Source organism: Thunnus maccoyii, chromosome 1 (assembly GCF_910596095.1).
Source record: "Thunnus maccoyii chromosome 1, fThuMac1.1, whole genome shotgun sequence".
Taxonomy (NCBI): Eukaryota; Metazoa; Chordata; class Actinopteri; order Scombriformes; family Scombridae; genus Thunnus; species Thunnus maccoyii.
In genome coordinates this window covers 11,488,878-11,504,455 of record NC_056533.1, presented here as the reverse complement: position 1 = coordinate 11,504,455, position 15,578 = coordinate 11,488,878, and the positions used below count along the sequence as shown (strand labels likewise).

Genomic DNA, 15,578 nt, shown 5'->3' with positions numbered 1-15,578 from the left:
TCAGTGGATCACTTTCTCTCTGATTTGCAGATACAGCCGGACTGCTGTTGTGTGATATACGTTGGATTTTGGTTATTTTGCTCAGATAGAGGGCTGTAATAGACAGAAGTAAACCTTTTACTGTGGCTTGTCTGCAGCGTGATCCAAGATCAACAACGGCGGGAGCGCAACAAGGGAAAGAAAACAGTATTTTTGCTCCGCTGCCTGTGCTCGTCAGAACAGCGAGAACTCAGTGACATTGAGAATTATACCTCCACGTCAAATGTGTTGCAGCAATCCCAAAAAGAGAGCAACGTGCCAAAACTATTCCCAGTAGAACAGTTACATAAGTGAGACAGCTACTAAGCACAAAGATGAGAACACTTCAGAAGGTAAATTTAAGAACTATTCCCCTTTTTTTTGCATTACCATATGTGACAGTGGTTTGATGAATAGAGCTGCGCGGAGGCTCATCATACTTTGTCAAATGACATTGCAGTGAGGACGGCTGAACATGCAAATTGTGAGCATGACATCGGAGACTACTTGTGGTAAATTAGATTTTAGCCACATGATAGGTTATTAACAGATTTTTTTTTAATCTACAGCCCTGAACCTGTAGGACACATGACCTCCTCTGCTGGATATAATGCAGCCGCTTTTTCCTGCTGCATTTTGATTGGCAGAAAAGGTGTGTAAGGCGATCAGCAGAGAGTGTGATACCTGTAATTCTTTTAGGAGATGAGATTCACAACATTCTATTGCAGGAAATGAAAGTTGGCTTTAAATGGGCCTTTCCCCTTTGAATTGGAGCCAGAATCATTAGGATTTACAAAACTAAGGCATCAGGTTATGGTGGTTTTCTTTATTATTATTTTTTCTTTATTATTCTCCTGTTGTTGCCTCTTCCCATATCTCCTCATGAACATGCGTTGCCCTCCAACACCTCTGTGTTCAGAGATAGGAAGGCGCTGCAGTCCTCTCCGATCAGATACACAATCAGGATACTTGGTTAAGGATTGGACTATATGCAGCAGTGTGCCTGTTTAGTGGATGAAATATGATTTCGGAGGCTGGGGTGATTCTAGCTTGTTTTATTACATCATTATCTCTCCGGTGATGCTTAAACATTTGTCATATATATAGTGAATAGCATAAAAAAAAAGGTTCACATAGACCTTTGGGACCATCACATACTCTTGATGGAAAGATTTTGTGAGTTGTACATATATTGCATTGGGCAAGTAAAATTACATTGATTGATTATGAATTGTCAAAGAAAATGAGTCATGAAAGAACAGTAACAATTGGACAATGAGGGTGAACATTCAGGAGAACAGAGTGTTTTTTTATATTCCTGGAAAACTAAAAATGTACTTCATTTTTAATCTGATTGGCGCAAAATTTGTGTGGACAGGCAATAAAAACTGTTTTGTTATATCACTTCAATTCCAACAGCCACATAGGCCGTTAACCAGCTGGGAAACCTACATTGTAAGCCAATGCTTGGTTTGATCTGCCTGTGCCTGTGGACATAATCCAGTCACTCATTAAGTTTGTTAATGCAACATAATTGGGAAAACATTTTAGTTGTTTATAAATGTAATTTCTATGAGACAGGGTTGATCTCAAAAGGGTTGTACAAGGAACACATTTATACAGGATAAATGCCAACTTGCTCTGGTTGTATGGTTGTACTTACATTGCAAACAACAGTACAGACTGATGGTGGGTAGAGGATGTCTTGTAGCAAGTCTGTGATACTCAATACACTGAAAAATAAAAGAGCAGCTGCACCAAATACTGAAGAACAGAACGATGACATACAGTGCTGTATTGTGAAATCTTTTTCTCCACCATATGAAACATGGAACATCTTTAAAATCTTCCTTTGAAGACCGTTTCTCTCAATTTAAAATTCTCTAATAATCAATATCAAATTGTTCCATTTCTCATGACAGGCAAAGCTTTGGTGCAATATATGGCTATATCTCTTGCTAAGGGAGTAAAACCCCTAATTTAGTCTGCAATAAAACCAACGGGCTTAGAGAAACAGATTCTTTCCAGAACATTAATCATAAAAATTTAATGGATATCAAATATTTAATACAGTAGAATGTACAACTTGTATTACTATGGCTTTCTCCAAATCGATCATGGAGAGGAAAATCCATAATTAAAATTATGCTAGCAAGGGCAAATCATTAAGATTTCTATTCGCCTTCATGCTTCAGGAAAATGAAATATACACCCTGCCAGTGATGTATAGGCTATTAGAGGCAGAAATAAATTATTACTGTCTCTTATAAAAATGGGTGCTTGACTATATTAGAAAAAATAAAAGTATGTGATAATTCTTGTGTAACTGAATCTCAGATACAGCCTCTGTTCAAATAAAATAGAGAAATAAACTACATTAAGAAAGTTATGATGGAAAATGTCTAGACATATTGAATATGGTGTGAAAAAAAGATGTCTATAACTTTAATATTAATATGTATATTGTTCATTCATTCTGATGCACATACAGCTACAATCACCCGGTTCAGATGAACCTGCTCCTCTGTAATGCAAGGAAAAGTAGCATTCACCACCTACTTACTACATATCATTTTTGTAGTTTTTATATCTCATATATCAGAACTAAGCTACCATACTTTATAGGGTGTTGATTAAAGACAATTTAATGTGGACAAACTAAGAACATAGCATTAGCCTTAATACATATAATCTAATCAGCGTTGTTGTTGTGTTAAAATCAGGAAAAGGGGGTACTTGTACCCCAGGGGGTACCTCTGCAGTTACCAGGACGTGGGTACATGGAAAGATTAAAGTAAAGGAGCTCAGCTAAGTTAAAAAGACAGAAATTATGATTTGATAATATATATCCACATATCTGTGTTTAGGAGGAAATTAAAGACACAAATGGGACTTCAATTTTGTGTGATGTTTATTTAAAGTATACTTATTGTCACAATGACATACCAAGCAGTCTGACTGCACAGGACACACCTCAGTTTCCAGCCACTGGAGTCAGTTGAAACACCTCGACATCAAGGATTACAACTGAAAGGGTGTGAAAACTGGTTAGAAAAAAAAACAACAAAAACCTTAAAGTAGTAGATGAATTGTTGAAATGTGTTAGTAGTAATAATGAAAACTAAAATAACTAATACTATTGAACAATCCATGAAGGCTATCCCATCAATTGAGGTGGTACTGTGTAATACTGGGGTACTTACACCAACCTGATAGGGCTGTGGAGGTACAATGGATAGAAAAAGTTGATAATACTAGATGTCAGAGGTTTTTGTCTACAACTGCTCAGTATGGCTCCACATAATCCAAATGTTGGTGAAGATTATTATGTGTTGTTAATATTCTGCTGCAACTTGGCTAGTTAGGCTACCCCTTCTCTGGACTTCTCTGCCCCCAAAATCACTTGCCATGAGTATATTTCATGCCTTCAGGTGCTCTGCTATAAATTCTGGGCCCCCTGAAAGAATATTGCTCTGCACCCTCCTTAATTGGCCCCTAATCCTACTGGAATTTTTGTGGATCCCCTCCAGCTCTGGGCCTGCAGGATTGCCACCATTTTTCACCAAATAAGCACTGTAAGCCAATCTAAACAGGTACAGAAATATGCTTGTGACTAGAATTGCCTGTTCAGTTGTAAAGTTTAGAGGACAACAGGGAAGACATCAAAGTGTCATTGAGTAAAGATGTTTACACACATATAAGAGAACTTTTAGATGAGAAGTAATTACAGTGAGCTTCTACATCTCCTCCTCTATGGAATATTATATCATTCAAAAAGGTGTACTTGAAAACAGGCTTTTGTATCTTAGTTTTGTAAATGTGTACATTTATGTTTGTAACTGTAAATTCTGTGTTGCAAGCCTGCACATTTATACTTACAGGCTGAGCTTTCCAGTGTCTGCCTGCAAACTCAGTTTTGCAAGATTGTGCATTCAGTTACAGGCCTGCGAGCCTGTATTCATGACCTATGAGGTAAAAACACTGCCACGGGAGTGTGTGCACATGCACACAGACTTTTGACATGTTTACTGTACTGTGTGTTACAGTCATGTGTTGCAGTCAGTTTTATATACCCAGGGGCAAATACACAAAGAAGGGATTGCGGCCGCTGATAGCACCGAGAATTGTGCATCATTTGCAACTGCTATCTGCCCCATCTCAAGGTCTGATTCACATTCTCAGATTTTGCGCTAATGATATGAAGGCACAAACGTGACCATGAAGTTTTGCAGTTGAGTGCATTTTGCCCTTGTTTTGCATCTGTTTGAGTGAGCGGAGCGATTTCCAGTGTTTCAGGCTTTTCTCCACATTTCAGCACACAGATTGGCACATAATGAAAACTGCAGAGAGCACAAAAGCCTCAGATTGTGTGTCTTTAATTAGCAGAGGTGCCAACGCACAGAGCTCTCCACAATCACATACCAACTTTCATGTATTTTGCTTCTTTTACTTCTCTTGTATTTCGCATCTACAACATAATCTACTGAAATGTCAAATGTCAAAATACAGCTATTAATGTAACTGAAGCAAGTCTGAAACATATTAGATTAATGTCTGAATCTTACAATAATGTTGTTCATGTGTCACTGAATGTATCCAGGATGACGCAGAAACATCAGTACTGATGTTCTGATTGTTGCCCACAGCTGGCTGTGTGTCACAGCTGGCTGCAGCATCACACAGCAGCTGAAACGATCAGTGTGTCTCCAAACTGAGAAAGAGGATGTGCGCATTTACGCACATGGCAGAGCAGCGGTAACTTCATCAACACCAGATCGGTCAGGTTCTGATGGTAATTAATGTTCTGTGTTCTGCTACACATCTACAAAGGTCAGCTGTTCCACACAGATTGAGGTTTATACGGTGGGACTGTTTGTAATAAAGCAGCCCTTACGGATGAATCCTGAGCTCTATCAGAGCTGTCAGGACATTTTTAATTTTTAGTAGCTGAAAGATACTACCACCCCATCCTTGACCCCCCCCCCCCCCCAATGTCTGACTACAGATTTCACCCTTGATATTATTCAATATCAATTCAATATCATTCAATGCCTCACAAGAGAGGAGTGAGTGAGTGTTCTTCAGTTACCACCAACTCTCTGAAGACGTTAATAATTTCACTCTAACTGCATGAGGCTATTAGCGTTGGTCTTTGTGAATTGGACTGTTTTTGCATTTAGGTTCATTTGCATATATTTTTGCATCTAATATATGCATATTATTTAATTTACATACATGCAAATAGCAAAGGAGTACCAACATGCTATTTGCTTGGCAGCGCAGTTTGGGGTACATTTCACCCTTTGCGGGTGCTTTGTGAATTGCATGGTTTCTTTAAGTCTCATTTGTGCAGGTTTAGCAGCCGCAAAAGCCGCACAATCCTTTTGTGAAGTTGCCCCTTAGTGTACAGAACATGACTGTAACACACAGTAAACATGTCAAAGGTTTGTGTGCATGCACACACACTCCCGCACAAGTGTTTTTGCCTCACCAGTCATGAATACAGGCTCGCAGGCCTGAAACTGAATGCACAAACTTGCAAAACAGGGTTTGCAGGCAGACACCGAAATGTTCAAGCCTGCAAGTATTTATATGCAAGCTTGCAGCACAGAATTTACAGTTACAAACATAAATGTACAAGTTTACACAAGTAAGGTTACAGATACAAAACCCTGTTTTCAAGTACACCTTTTTGAATGATATAATATTCCATACCCCTCTGGCACTGTGATATGGACAGAGGCCATTCCCCTTCGGAGGAATTCCTGCATTCATCCACACATACCTCCCCCTCTATCTTAGCAGCTCTGGCTCCTCTTTGATCTGCTTATGTTCTCTTGAAAGGCTGAAACACTTCAAACACAAAGGGCCGTGAGCCGAGCGTGACTTTCATACGAGCAGCTAGTTTTTTTCCTGCCATCTCATTGATTTGATAAAAGTGATCGATACTCTTAAATAATGTATCTTATCTTGTTCCTCTGTTTTGGGATCTGAGCATCAGTTGCCTCTTCATGATTTGAGAGGAGAGGTGCTTTTCACTCTAATGAGACAGACCTCTCGGAACATATAGTACATATGTGGAGGGTATGAATTATGGATTAGGAATACAAACAGTTCATATAGAATGCACCTGATAAGATTATCAAACATTTACCAATAAATGCACATTTGACCATGAACCTAATGGCTTATAAAGTACTGTTCCATATTAAGATGCCCTTATCTTCTTATGCCATGATCATTACTTCTACTTTTATTCTGTAAATAATTCACACTGCACTGAAACAATACTAGTCGTTCAGATAGACACAGTGATGTGGATTTAACCTGCATCTGAAGCTGAACATTTGTCATCTGACTTGGCTGAATGACCCTTTAATTTAATGAAATGTTACTGAAGTTTAAACAACAAATGTTTGCAAACAATTACATACTACTTAGTCTTATAAAAAGAGTAAGATTAGGGCTGGGCTATATTGAAGTATTTCGATTAATCTTATTTATTTTTTTTAAGTTTTGCACAATGTGTAAAATGTGTCTGCATCATGAAAATCAACTTATTACAAGGTACACAAAAATGTTGTATGTGTGTGTCTGACAGCTGTCCTGAGTCCCAACAGTCCCATAAACTGCATCGTGAATAGTTGCAATAAATGTGCACCTGTCAGAATTCACAGGACTGTTGTGACTCCTGGTGGCTAGCTGGCTCCGGCTATCTCACTGTGACCCTAATGATCTTTTTTTTTTTTAAAAAAAAAAAAAAGGGACAGGCTGAAAAAAGACTCACACTCACACACACACCGATCTGCAGTCTTGGGTTTGTGTTTGTCAACAGGATATCATTTTTGGTTTCAAGAGGTGAAGCCATGTGAGTCGACTGAACTTGAATACGGAATCTACTTTATTCAGTCTGTCCCTGCCAAGAAGCCTGGTAGCTAATGCTAGCGAGCCAGCTGTCTACAGATATGAAGCTGATGTCTTGTCAACAAACACAAACAGCAGGAGCAAATGAATCAGTAAACCTTTCTACTCTGTGCTGAGACTGATTATTAAACTGGATGTCCATGCTCTACTTAGATGAAGCATCTGGTACAGACAGTCCATTGAAGCATCTGGTACAGACAGTCCATAGCAATGTGGGATAAACTGCATATTTTGAATATGCATAAAGATGACAGCCATGCAAGTGGTGCAGTTCTTGGATTATTCTTGCTCAACAGTCTTGCACATAAAGACTGAAAAAAGATGTTTCAGTCATGTTTTAATCTTGCTACAGGTTTGGTTATTTGTTTTTTTTAAATCATGGATCCCCAAGCTTTAAAAAAATCTACTTTTTTTGTCTGTATCACTCAGCCAGTCCTGAGAGACACAGAGAGAAAGACAACAGAGACAACAGGAGAGTGTGCACAAATGTGCAAGCAAGGCTGGAATAGAGAGTAACTATAATTTTTTGTGCTGTCCACTCCCAACCTGCTTTGACCAGGCCAACAGCCCACTGTGCACGCTGCAACTTAATTTTGTAACCTATAATAAACTCTAGGTCATCTGTGCTTAACATGACTTAAGTGTGCAGACCCGGCACCGTCAACTGTTGCTAAAATAACCACAAGTCTCAAACTAATTCATGTTGAAGGTTTGCAGATGAAGAAGAAATGTATGAAAGACATTGAAGAAATAAACCACAAAGACATAAAACTATTCTGTAACACTGTTGACCACTTTCAGGTGATGATACAGCACCATGAACAACAATATGGGAAAATCTGAAGTAGCTCCAAGCAATACAGCTGTTTCCAAAACAAAAGCACCATTTTGTCCTGTGATATTATTTTACTTATCATTGCTCTGCACCGACATAAAAATCCTTGCAATTAAGGGATCACTATTTATTGCATTTTCACTCTGTTCTCTTGCTGTAAAAATATCCTTCTGCCATGAAAATATTATCTCCAATATATTAACAGAGATGGACACAGGCAGTCTGACACAGAGTAATGCTTACTGAGGTTTCTTTAAAGACACCCTGAAGCGCAAATCAGAGCTGAGGTCATAAGCTGTGGTTGTGATAAAAAAGGAAATATGAGAGCGAGCTGTGAGCCAAACTGTGGAAAGGTCCGTCTCATAAGTGGCAAAGCAGCAGCAGTATTTCTGGAGGTAGCAATAAAAACAAACACAGTGATGAAATATACTTGTATTGAAACTCTTTTATCAAAATATTACAGTCATATACCACAATTACCTCGACTTCATTGTATGAGGCTTGTGACATTACTTGCATGTAAACTTTTAACAGAGATGGGGAAATATTATAAGCGCGGTTAACCGTCTACTTTATTGACTTCTGCTATATAATTAATTTCATTTTCTTTGTTTTTAGAAGTTGAGCTTATGCTTAGGCATGCTGCGATTGACATTGGGTCACAAATGTTTTTTTAATTCAATGTTTTGAAAATGCTTTCCATTCAGATCAGAGCTCACTTTAAAAAATATAGGACTGAATTTGACTGAAACACACTTTTTCTATTCTTTTTCTCTAATATCTGCATCCCTTACTTCTTCGTTTAAAGCTTGCCTATTTAGAGGGACAATGTTAATGAATGCAGAGCTACAGCTGCATGCGCTGTTAAGTGCTGTGCATGGGCTCATCGCAAGTTTATTGTCAATGCACGCTGCACCCGGATGTCTTAGAAAGCACAATGTAACAAATAATATATCAAACTAGAAACCTGCATGTGTGTCAGTGTCACTTTTACTATTATAGCCACTGTATAATGATTTACAGTAGGTCATCATGTTGCATTATAAATGGTTTTCTGATCATAGAGATAAATTAGCTGTCTGGGTTTAACCCACACAGTCAGTGAATGTAAAAAAAAAAAAGATGCTTGAATTCTACAGAGCTGTTGGAGCTGAAACTGGTAAGTGGTTTTAATTTATTTACATAAAGAGGTGGAATGTAATAGGTATTTAATTTAAGTGATATTGCAGCTGTTGTTTACTGGTATTCCTGGGTGTAAACAACCTGAGTCATGGATGTATGGAGTTTATATCACATGTGTAAACTCTTACCACTCTTGTCCTAATTGCAAGTCACATTTTACTCCAAACCACACGTTTTATAGCGCAGGTCATCATCCAACCCCATGAAAGTGTTGACTCACATCTCCCTGACTTTCAGGAGATGTACGGGACTGAGGTCTGGATCTGAGGTCTCCATGAACATGGCTATTGAACATGACAAAGTGACAATGATGGACGGTCCTCCTGTCTAACAAATGAAGAATAGCAGGAAGTGTGATTGTTTCAGATAGACCTGTGATAGCATGGCATCAGCACAGGATGGTATTTTTAAGTTCTTGTGTTTCACATCTCTATTTGTGAATTCTCATTAGGGGTGTGATGTAAAGATCTGTTATATCTGTATTTGTACTTGAATGCAAAATGGAAGTTTTAATGAACTGGAAGTGAAAAAATGGCCCAGAGTGTCTCTTTTTCTGTCCTAAATAGTTTGCTATTAACCAGTAACTCTTTGGCCTTGATATCAAACAGGATGTAGTATTTATGTCACATGTCTGAGCCCACAAATTTAATATTTGTATTAAACCAACATTCAATCATAATTGGTTATCAAATATGCATTTTACAAACAGCATGTAATATTGTTAAAAGATTAGCTCTTCAGTAGTTCAGCCACAGCACTTGAGCAAAATGAGTACTAATTTATTGATGTGTTAGCCCTAAATAGCGCTCTACCAATCAAATGTAACTCAGAATGTAACTACATTCTTGACACTAACAGTAATTGTTACTGATGGCTGTAGCATCAATTGAATATTTTAAATATGCAGCCAACAGTCATAGCTCAAGGTTGATGACTACTTAAATGTGTTTTTTTTCCAGATAATGTACTTTTTAGAGGAGGAAAATATGAGCATGGACTCTTACTGTTGTAACACCCCTTCATGATTTTTTTTTTTCCTCCGGGCAATTCTTTCCTGAGTGTTGTAAAGTCAAATCAAATTAGTAGAGTGTGAGACCAAACTCTATTGTCTCACAATCAGCCAGTTCCCAGACCTTTCCATCTGCCTTCTAGCAGTTAAAATAAGCTGAACCTTTTTTTTCACTGTTTCCTCATGGGCATGCAGCTGAAGTGCAGCAGTCATTCAGCTATATGTAGAAAAAGTGAGATCTCTGTTATGACTTTATCACCATAATTATCAACTTGATCTCAGCTATCATCACCTATAGCTTCACGGTTATAGTGAAACATTTTCACAATATCACAATACATTTTTAGCAAGCTATATAATGTCGAGTTGAAATTGAATACAGGCATATTTGGGAATAACAAAACACCTCATCTAGCTTTAAGACTCCAACAGAATGAGGATTAAAAGGTCTACAGTAGTCTCTCGGAGCTTTTGAAAATAGTATGTTTTTACAGTATAGAGTTCGTTGTGAAGAATAGCGTTGAGGTGGAAAAGTGTCCGGGGAGCAGCTGGGAGCCTCACGATGCAGCTGCAGTGCTTTACCGATTCACCCTGCACTCCTAAATCATTCATAAATGTTTACCCAGTACTGTATGCAGCAAATGTGCTCCGGCATTGCCGTTTAGATGCTGAACATCGGCTGCAGCAGATCAGAGCTTCCATCGTAATATGAGTCCAAACTTCACTGCCACATTAATAATGAAAAGCTACAAACAGGAGGTTAAGGGCCTCCTGATGCATGGCCAGTGAACTGGGTCCATCGCTGAGCGCTTCATAAAGATTGCTACGTGTCATCCCCATCCCCTCTTTCTGTTTGGTTTCGTGCACAACCTTTAGACATGGTAGCAAACATGGAGGGCAGCAGTTTAGTGTGCAGAGATTCTGCAATGATCACTCACAGGTGACGTGCCTAATAGTCCCTTCAGTCTACCACTTTCACCTGACATGTTCAATAAATTCCCATATGGGTACTGTTGATGGATCTGATATCAGAATTACAGTCTTGTGCCGATGTGCTAGCCAATGTGTGTGTGTCGTATTCAGTGGCTGAAGTACTGTGTGCCTATATGCGTCGGTATTAAAGAAATGGGGACTTTAGACAAATGGAATAAGCTACCTGCAGTCTTACAGGATGGCTTTCCCCTAGTGGCCAGATTTCATCTCCTTAAAAGGAGCCATTAACTCCTAGTGACAGAGAAATGAATTCGCTCTGTGGTGAGAACAGCTTCTCATCGGCAATCATTAGTTTAGCACTCCATAATCACCCCTTCGTGCTGTGTGTTCATCAGTAGGCCCGCTCTGCTGGTGCTAACAGAGAGTGAGGCCACTATCATCAAGGGCAGGATGTGAAAATTGCTCCATAAAACAAAAGTAATACCCAATAAAATAGGAAAGCAAGTGGCACTTATGACATAAAACTGAAAGATTACCATGGAAGTACATGGTAAACACGTTGTTATTCCTCAAATGTAATCCAAATCGCAACCTTGTGTTGTTGCTTTACCTTAAGACTTACATGTTGAGGTCTCATCTGTATATTAAGATGAGGAATGGGGCTCATAGATGAAATGCTATTCAATAAAGAACATTTTGCTGTTAAGGGTCCATGATAGCAGTAGGGGAATAATTCAAAAAGGCTGCTAAGATTAGAGAAAGTGCCATGTGGTGTTTGTGGCTTTAAAGGTTCTGCGGAACAGGAACAATCTGTCTTCATGGAAGCTCTGACTTGATGAGGCAACCTGAAAGGTAATTAAGTTTGATATGTTGCCTGTGCTGCTCTGCCCACGCTTTGAGAGAGTAACAAGCTCCAACAGCAAAAAGCAATGTTTAAGTTATGGCCTGTCATTTTATATTTTCAGCCCCGTATGATTTTTCACTGTCACAGGAACCAACTTATGAATTCCATTTGAACCAGAAATAATCTAACATTAAGGCTGCTTTCCACTTCCATGGTAACTCCTGATTAATGTGGAAATGTTTTTTTTAATCTAAGAGGCATAATATATGCTCTGATGAAGGTCTGATAGACCAAAAGCTCAAAATAAAGTGATACACTGCACATGTCTAAGTGTGCGGTTTAGACTCATTGACGCTTCCAGCATCTTAGCAAAAATCTAGCCAGGCAGAGCAGTGGTCATCCTGCATTAATCTAAGAGGCATACAATAGGCACAAACAAATATTATATGACATGACATGAACACAGGCAGAGCAGTGATTCATTTTGTATTACAGATGTTTATGATAAAATGGCCCACAACATCCCTTCTACTCCAAATGCAATGGTTTCAGGACCATGGTTTGTGCAGGCTGGTTGACACTGTCGTAACACTTAACATCTTTAATATAATTAGTAACACCTGTGCTTTTCCTGCTAAGACTAGTCAACATGTCTGCTGTGAAAATGGTTTGAATGGTTATTGCATTCTCTCAATCATACAAAAAGTAGCCACTGTTTTGTTATATGTGTTTTCACAGTTTGCGATATTATTTTAACATTACATTTAATGCAAGAAAAAACACAAACAGCCCAGCTCTGACAGAAACATTAGCATGCAGAAAGCTTTGCAACATATATAAATTTGTTCTGAGAGGTTAGAGGAGAGATAAACGCTATTTCAAAAGCCTTTGCAAATAAGAGCAGTTATTAATGAGAATGGCCAGAATTTCATTGTACAAGGAAAAATACGTTTTTTAGACATTTGGTCTATTGGCTTCACTATGGTGTTAGGAGCTCAGGAGGAGATAATATTCAAAGGTTCAATAGCACTCTAACCCACAAGGACCAACCTTTTCTTTTTGGGGGGCAGTTAAATTAACTAAGAAACTAAGCTATCATTGAAGCATTGACATGCAGTAGGAAGCTCTTCATAACAACAAGGTATACAGTGACACACTGCTGGTGTCATTTTATAAAGTTAACATATTCAGATTTGTACAGTAACACTGTTGCATGGCATCAGAGTACAACAAACCTTATATACCATTCTATGAGGATAACTTCTAGGAAACTGATTTATGTTCACATCAAAAACTAACTGCACGTATCAAAGATACATGACTTACACGTCTTATCTATGTTCTTAAAATAAGAATATATATCACAAAGAATGCACAGTGCAAATCAGTACTGTAACACAAAATATACTGGAACACAGTGTCGCAAATGACACCAGTGTCAATGCATATATCAAGTAGGCTCCATTAAACACCGCCCTAGCTAGGCCTTAACGTATAGCAGATACTGTACTCAACGTCATATACATAACAATCTTTATATAAAATTAATTTATCATTATGGAGCACAGTCTAATAATAAAATATAGATGAAAAAAATCCAACAAGCAACCAGCAGACTTCATGCACAGGCTACAATCACAAATCTCACACATAGCTAAACAGGAAACTTTGCTACAACTAATGCAAAGTGGGAAATTGATTTAATGTCTGAGCAGACCCTGTCCTCTGTGTCTGTGTAGACAACACACAGCAACACAACAGCTTCAGTGTCCGGGCAAACAACAAGGCAAGACGTTTAAACATGAATATCTCCATAACATCAGCAACAGCACAGCAAGTAAACACAGCCATGTCGGGCCATTTAGCCAGAAAACACAAGTAGCAAAGACAGACACAGAGAGACACGTTTTTAACTCACCCTACTTTGAAGAAGAGGCGCGCATTCTGCTGTCCTTCAGGTAGGCAAAGTGGTCTGTATCCATGTCCTATAATTCCCCACTGTAGTTTTAACTTTCTATAGCCAAATACGTTGTTTATGACGGTTAACTCAGCAGCTAAACTTCTGGCAGTGGTATGACAGTGACTACATTGGTTCAGACTGACAGTGCTGTTGTCTAATCAATGCATATCAATTTCACTTGGTTTCCCATCCAAGCTGATGATGAACTACACCCTTCTCACCACACACTGATGTACATTTACCAGCAATTACGATCTAGGGGGCGCTGTTTCACTAATTTGACGAAACTCAATTAAAACCGGTTAAGAAAGAGTAAAGACGTGATACTGCATTTAAAACTAGAGTACGGGACATTTGTCTCCCCCTTCTGGCAGTGGGAGTAATTACAAGAACATTGTTGACACGTGCTTACTTCATAGGCTCCACCATAGCCTACTCCGTGGCTACGGTTGCGGCTGTAAAACGGTGGATAAATTGTTTTGAGTGTCACACAACCCCCGTGAAATGACTCGGGTTACTATCAGAATTTGATCCATTCAGTCCGATAACATTTGGAAACTCTAGAAGAGCTGCATGATTAAATTATTTTATCTCCAATCAAGTCAGCAGAGTGCTAGCCGGAAGTCTCTAGTGCTCATGCCCTGCCCATAGAGCACGCGCAGTATGCATTCATCCTGCCAGGGCGGGAATGTCAAACCCGACACCAGATTAAAAACCTGGGTATACCCTGAAATACAGAGAGATTTATCTGCTTAATCAGCATTGTGTGAACTTGTTTGGCAAAGGCTTGAATGTAACGGATGTTCATTTATATGTAAAAGTTCGGCACTGAAGAATACAGTGACAATTATGTCGCAATATATATATATATATATATATATATATATATATATATATATATATATGCCATGTTCATGCTCTATACACAGGCAGTGTTAACTCAAAAGAAAGAACCAACTAGTCTGTGCAAGTTAATTAAAACTGTAATCCAATGAGTTGCACTTGTCGGTCACATATTTTGATACCCTTTTCCAGTTTGCATTGTATAATGATCTAACTTAACCACCAAAATGACTTGGAAGGGTTTCAGCTCCTTGTCCTACAGTATGTCCTATAATCTGGTCAGATCCCTGGATTTTAATAACATGATGGATGCTTTTGCCCAGAAACGGATTAGAGAGAAAAAAAAACAAACGTGTGATTTATGTTAGACAGCTCACAGTGTTATTGCATGTTTATGGTAAATGTATTGAGAAGAGTACAGACTCTAGCTCTACTCTTGCTGCTCAATAAGTCCACACTACTGTAGGTCATGTAGAGTTTCTGCCTGCAATTTGGTTAGCTAGTTAGTCTTCATTCAGGTTTGCTAGAGGTGGCTAATTGATGGCTTTCCGTGCAAAATATGTCCATTTGTTAAGACTTTTTGAAGTTAATAATATCACTAATTGATAAGGAGGTTAGTCACTGGTGTGCACAGTGTATTTTTTGTGTCTCCCTACAGATGATAAATAATTTCACATATGTGAGTGAGACTAGACAGAGCAGGCATCTACTGCATATGCATTTGGCATATACTGTATGTCTACTGCCTGGAATATCTTGCCAGCAAATGGAAGGGAAAAAAAAAGAAAAAGTGGTAAAGTGAGGATTAAAAAGGATTTTACTGTGTTTTACTCTGCATAGTAATTTTACTCTCCCTTGGCTTTTTCTATATTGTGTGCAAATATTGGATTGTAAAAAAAAATACTATATTGTGCAAATACAGGTGATGTCGCCAGTGAATCTAAATTAAGTTTGCAGCAGACTGTAGTAGACTGTTTTATGAAGGGGAATGATACATTTAATCAAAATCTGGCCCCAGAGCCACTGTAAG

General features: G+C 38.5%; 1 long non-coding RNA gene across 2 annotated transcripts; it reads right to left on the bottom strand.

The window, feature by feature from the left end:
- Positions 1 to 1,122: 1,122 nt before the first annotated feature.
- On the bottom strand, positions 1,123 to 14,229 carry LOC121894052. 2 transcript variants are annotated; one of them, XR_006095470.1, is made up of 4 exons: positions 13,664 to 14,229; positions 2,965 to 3,045; positions 1,682 to 1,751; positions 1,123 to 1,505 (listed from the first exon to the last, which is right to left on the bottom strand). It is a non-coding gene; the product is annotated as an uncharacterized LOC121894052 (long non-coding RNA). The 2 variants fall into 2 exon arrangements; XR_006095472.1 differs by having other exon boundaries at positions 2,992 to 3,045.
- Positions 14,230 to 15,578: the final 1,349 nt, after the last annotated feature.